The sequence below is a fragment of the Felis catus genome, chromosome B1 (assembly GCF_018350175.1).
Source record: "Felis catus isolate Fca126 chromosome B1, F.catus_Fca126_mat1.0, whole genome shotgun sequence".
NCBI classification, from domain to species: domain Eukaryota; kingdom Metazoa; phylum Chordata; class Mammalia; order Carnivora; family Felidae; genus Felis; species Felis catus.
In genome coordinates, this window is record NC_058371.1 from 48,497,820 (window position 1) to 48,504,691 (window position 6,872).

A 6,872-nucleotide genomic window follows, 5' to 3' on the forward strand; every position below is an offset into this window, starting at 1 on the left:
CTCACAGCCCACCCAACTCCCCTGGGCCTTCCAGAAGGAAGGAGACCATGACTGAAGCTGAGGACCCTCACTACCCTGGTGATGCCTCAAACAGATGGAACCCTGACCAGAGGTGACAGGTCACCCATGGTGGGTCCCCTAGTTCCCTCAGGGAGCGGAGGCAGGGAGCCCTGATGGCATCTTCTCAGCCTGCCAGTCAGCCGGAAGTGGCAGGGCCAGGCAGCCTGCCGGACTAGACCCCCTTCTCTAGAATGCTTCTCCCATCAAAGCCTCGCTGAGTGGGCTCTCCATCCCTGCACCCCCAAGGCAGCGTCCCACCACCCCGCCTCACCTCACCTCCTTCTTTCCAGTGGGAAAGGGTGGATTTCTGCTGTGGCGATAAAATATACATAGCACGAAACTTACCACTTTAACCATCTCTCCGTATACACTTGGATGGCATTAAGCACCTTCACAGTGCTGTTCAGTCATCACCACCACCCATCCCTCGAACCATTTCATCTTCCCGCCTTGAAATTCTGTTCCCATTAAACACTAACTCCTCTTTCCCCTCCCCTTGGCTCCTGGTGACCTCTAATCTACTCTCCGTCCTGATGAATTTGCCTCTTCTAGCAAATTCATTACCTCATGTATTACCTCATGCAACTGGATCATACGCTGTATTTGTCCTTTTGTGTCTGGCTGATTTCACTTAGCATCATGTCCTCCAGGTTCATCCACGTGGTGGCCTGTGTCAGAATCTCATCACCTCACCCTTTTTACGGAGGGTTTGTTCACCCACAGTCAATTTCACTGACTCTCACCCTCTACCACCACATCCCTGCTGACCGAGAACACACGAAAGTCACCTTTGCTCAGCCCATGCCTTTAAATTGTTTTTAAATTGCGAGAGCACCGAAGAGCATTTGCACATCAGTTTGTGCAGGTGGAAGATGCCCTGTGTATCCACTCTGTAGGCGTGCTGGGGAGGAAGTAGGTTCTCAGGCCCTGGCACGGACCTCACAGCTGGGACCCAGGGTTGGCATCTCACTGTCCAGTGCCCTATGCTGTCCTCCAGGGGCCCCGTGTGGACCTATATCTCCAAACCAGCCACTTCGCATCAAGAGAAGAAAGCACCCATTAGACTGCCCCACTCTGGGCCACCACACCGAGTAGCGGTGAGGGAGTGACCAGAATAACGAACGACCCCTGACAGCCTTTGGAGTTCACAATGCTTGCTCACGCGTGTCCTGTCCTGTAACCCCCAGCGGCCCTGCAAAGGCAGTGGGATGAAAACCCTTCTTTTGTTGGAACAACATGCTTATCACACACGCCACAAGCCATGAACCCAGCCCCACCCCCCCAGGCCCGGGGCTGTCTCATTTTAAACGGAATCAAGAGTGCCTATGGGTATCTAAATGGTTTCCTGGATGTGCAGAGATAATAGAGGCCACACTGCCTCCCAGGCTGGTATCAGGAATCCAAGTAAACCAGAACCCGGTGGCCGCCTTTGCAGTCAAGGCATCCTCTCTCCCCTCCCCCCTCCTCCCTTCCAGCGCTGAGAAGTCTGGAACTCCACAATCTGCTGCTCTGGAAAGGGGGGTGGGGTGCGGGGAGGAGACAGTGAGTTGCCATGGTGATGGCAGCCAATGAGAGATACTCTGCTACTAGGGGAGGGAAGTGCTCAGAGTCCCCCTCACTGACTGATAGGAGAAGGGGGCTGGGACCCGGCGGGGGGAGGACAGGACATCACAACCGGAGACCAAGGAGGGGGAGAAGGGAAATGCAGAAAGCTGCCTTGTTTCTAGAGTCACTTAGCTACCATTTGAGTACTACGTTGTGATGGACTATATATATGTATATCTGTGTGTGTGTGTGTGTATATATATTTATATATATACACACCATGTTGTGATGGACCATATCTATATCTATATCTGTATTACCTTGTGATGGACCCTATATATATATACATATATATATATATATATGGACCATATATACCATATACTCACACACACACACACACACACACACATATAATGTATATATACTATGTTGTGACGGACTATATATATATATATATATATACACACTACGTTGTGATGGACCATATATATCATATATATATAATCAGTAAATCTCACTACAGCTGGTGAGAAAGGGATTCGCCACCCCACTTATACAAGAAACGGAGTCAAATGGTCAAGGTAACTCGCACAGTCTCCCATAAAGTGGTGAGGCCTAGATTTGAATGGGGGGGCAGTAATATTGGAAGAGGGAGGGTGGGCAAGCCACATGGAGCCCCTCTACCAGCCTTACCAGATGGGAGAGTCCCAGAGCCTCCCCAAGATGGCATAAAGTACCCAGGTGGAAGAGAGAAAGAATCAGTTATTGTAGAAAAGGTGCCAAGCATCGAGTCCAAAGGATAAAAAGAGTGAGGAGAGAAATCAGCAAGGTCAAAGCTGGGAGGTTCAGAGGGGTGGGGTTGCCATCAGGGAAGAGATGGCGGGGAAGGAGCTGGACGGCGTGCTCCTTACACCCCAGTGTCCGAAGGTGTCACGAGCTCCACTAGGAAGGTGGGTGAGCAGAGGCCATCCCTGGGCCTGCTGCATCGGCTGCGGGCGAGCCAGCTGTCTGCGTTCAATCCATCTAAATGCAGCAGCTGGACATCAAAGGGACTAGGGGCCCATGAGGAGCAGATCAGCGACACTGCTCTGCTGTCACTTTTCACAGCTCGTGGTACACTGTGGCAATGACACTCAGATGGGTGCATGAGGCCATCCCCTGGACACACATGTGCGGCCTGGCTACACTGTGGGACTCCATTCACCCGCCCGTTCCAAGGGTGGAAACGCGAGTGTCTAACGTGTGGGAAAGGGGGCTCCACATCTTCCGGTTGATGCTGAAGTGTGGAAAGAAACAGCAGCAGAGGTGGCTGATTATCCAAAAGCCAGGCATATAAGGGCAGTCCCTGTTCAATGACCTGGCTCACCAGGTCACACTTACACTTCCTGGGACCCAGAGGTCAGTGCCCAGGCCCCCAGGGGGCCCTGCCTGTCGCAGAGGTAGTTCTACGACAAGGCTAGCTGCACATTCGCCTTGGGGACCCTCAACAAACCTCTGGTCGCTTTCCAAACTTCAGGAAATATGGTCCTTGCCTTGTACAAGAATTCAGACTATCTGATCACTGCACGTGCAGGCTGTTACACTCACACCGGTGCAATTTCTAAAAACTACACAATGTAAAATAAATGAGCTTTTATTTTGTGCCCTTTTTTAGACTAAAGTTTGGGAGGTTTCTTCTATATAATTTATTGAATTGAACATTGTCAGATATTTACCTAAAACGAAAAAAAATGTGCGTACTATATAATTCTAAAACAATGTCCGAGCAGTGCTATTTCACTTGAGGAATGGCTATCATGACTCGTGCACTCTCATTTTTTCTTTCCTTTCCTTTCCTTTCCTTTCCTTTCCTTTCCTTTCCTTTCCTTTCTTTCTTTCTTTTTTTAAAGTCTGCTCCATGCCCAATGTGGGGCTTGAACTCACAATCCCAAGATCAAGAGTAGCATGCTGTACAGACTGAGCCAGCCAGGTGCATCTTAGATTTTTCAGTCAACTGAAATACAAATAACACTTAGCCAGCTCAAATTTAGGCAATCCTGGATTGCCAAAGCTGTTTATGCTGGTAAGTAGTTGTAAACTAATTGTAATGGTGGTTAATGTTTGGAACAACAACATATGGTGTTTATAAAAACAACATTTATCAAGGGGGCTAAACCCTATGAGTCAGAACACTACCTGAGGGGTGCCTGGATGGCTCAGTCATTAAGCACCTGACTTGAGCTCAGGTCTTGATCTCATGGTTTGTGAGTTTGAGTCCCACATTGGGCGAGCACAAGCCCCACTTCAGGTGAGCCACGCTTCTCTCTCTCTCTCTCTCTCTCTCTCTCTCTCTGTCCCTTGCTCACTTGCACCCTCTCTCAAAAAAAAGCAAAGAAAAGAAAAAAGCAAAGAACAGTGCCTGATGCAAAGTATGTGCTCAATAAATGTTAGCTATTATTATGGTTGAATTCAAAGTAGACTATCCACGAGTTTGCAAGTAACAGAAACCTGTTTCAAACTTAACAAAACAGGAGCATTTATATCAGAGCTTAACAGGGAGCACACACACACACACACACACACACACACACCCTTTAGAGAATGGGGAGGACATACATCTGACTCCCAGAGGAAGGTACTGTAGCTGGGACCTGAGCCAAACAGTCACCTTCAGAATATAGGCAAAGACCCAACAGACCTCTCCCATGCGAATGGCACAGCCCTTCAGGAAGGCTTGATTAAAAGGAGCAAGGCAGGTAGAAACCTCCTGAAGAAACAGTCTGATGCCATAACTCCCTGATTTCGACAGACCCTCAAGAAGATAACAGAGACGAAAATGTGATGGGAGGAGCTGCCTCTCACTTGAGAAACAGCAGTGGCGTCAGAGCAAACGCATGGGCCAATGACCGCTGGAGGGCCCCTGGTTCCTGTCCGCTGGTCCCCGCCCCCCCACTCCCCGCACCATTGTCAGAGGCTGCTGTAGCAATGCCCGTGTGAGCGTAGTACTTCTCTCTTCCAGCTTTACAAAAACCTTCACTTACTTTTCCCTGCGTGACAGATCTCTGCCCTGTCTGTCCTGGGAGCAGTTCTGCCAACTAAAATGTGACTATGGTATAAACATAGTATGATTTAGAAATGTGTTCTTCCTTTTTTTTTTATTAGCTTATGGCTAAGAATAACAGTCATGCGCTTATGCTCAGATCTGCACATGGTATTGTCATCCAAAAAGAGCTTTCTTTGCAGACATGCAAGAAGCAGGTAGCCTCTCCCGTCCCACCCCCACTTCATATATCAGTGTTTTACAAATAAGTTTAATGAGATGAGTGTTGAATTTGGGGGTAGTAAGAAATATACAATTGCCAAGGGGAAAAAATGGGGCAAAAGATGTGAAGAGACATTTCATCAATGAGAATATACCAACAACAAATATATGCATGAAAACTAGCCATAAGAGAGATATAATTTAAGACCACGATGAGATTAGCACAAGTAAAATAAAAAAACAACAATATCAAATGCTGATAATGATGAGGAGAAACTGGAACTCTCATATAGATAGCTGGTGTGAATGTAAAATGGTGCAGCCACTCCAGAAAAGGGTCTATTAGTTCTTTGAAACAAAACAAAACAAAACACGAACTCACCATACAGCCCAGCAATTGTACTCCTGGGCATTATTCCCAGAGAAATGAAAACATGTTCACAAAAAAAGCGTAGTACACAAATGCTCAAAGCAGCTTTATTTGTAATAACCCCAAACTGTAAAAAACCAGCGTGTCCCTTGAGAGGTGAATGGTTAAACAAATATGGTACCTCCGTACCATGGAACACTAGTCCGCGAGAACAGTGAATGGACGATTGAGACACATAACAAGTTGGATGCATCCCAAGGAATTATGCTGAGTAAAAAAAAGTCAGCCTCAAAAGGCCACAAACTATATGATTCCACTTGTAGCATATTCTCAAATTATGGAGGTGAAAAACAGATTGGTAGTTGCCAGGGATTAGGAACAGTGGGAGGAAGTGTGGCTACACAGAGATAACAAGAAGATGATTATGGGATGGATTAGTTCTATATCTTGATTGCAAATCTACACATATGATAAAAGGGCACACATCAGGAGCGCCTGAGTGGCTCAGCCAGTTAAGCGTCCAACTTCGATTCAGGTCATGATCTCACAGCTTGTGGGTTCGAGCCCTGAATCGGGCTCTGTGCTGACAGCGCAGAGCCTGGAGCCTGCTTTGGGTCCTGGGTCTCTGTTTCTCTCTGCCCGTCCCCTGCTTGCACTCTGTTTCTCTAAAAAATAAATAAACATTTAAATTTTTTTATTAAAAAAAATGACACACGTTACACCAATGTCAATTTCCTGGTTTGATGTTGTACTATCGTTATGTGAATTGCAACCATGGGGGAAACAGTGAGGGGTACATGGGACTTCTCTATACTATTTTTGCAACTTCCTCCAGATCTAGAATTATTTCAAAACTAAAAGGTGGATTTTGGGGTTGCTTTGTTTTGTTTTGTTTTGTTTGTTTGTTTGAAGGTAAGAGGAGTGTCCGGGATATTTCATGGAAACCAAAGCAAAGAGTACAACACCTTCTCCCCAAAAACAAGAACCAGGAAAGCAGTCATGAATCAGAATGTGTCTCCCTGTCTCTATCTGTCTGTCTGTCTCTCTCTGTTTCTCTCTCTGTCCCCATCTCTCTCTGTAAAGCCGCGCCCTTCTTTGTAGACTGCAGTCTCTGCTGCTCCACGCATGTGGCTTTCTCACAGCCATCAAGGACCCCATTGCCTTCTGCTGGAGCTGGTATCCTTTGCTGTTGGGCCACACAGGGAAATCCATTAGCTCTCTCTCTGATTCAATGCAAAATCCCCAAGAGAACAAAATCAACCAGCCATATCAGGGCTGGGAGCCCCTGCCTCATGTCATGGTGGTGCGGTCACATCACACAGCACAGACATGCCCGCCAAGGTGAATGCCTTCACCTCCTCTCGTGGAGGCCCTGATCCTACACAGGGCCTCTTTCTCCTCCAAGTCAGTCTCGAGCTGGTCCTGCCCATAGAGGAAATGATAAAAATCCACCATCATATCCTATCTGATAGCGAACACTGGGAGAGAGACTGGGTAATTAACGTGAAGGTCCCACTTAAATGTGGACAAGGAGGGAAAAATCCAGGGCGGCATGTGTCGGCGGCTGGGTATCTGACAAAGCTGTGGCCGTCAAGCGCTGACTCCTGCAGGTCCCTGGTTACTCGATGGAGCCAGTCCACGCTCTGCCCGTTG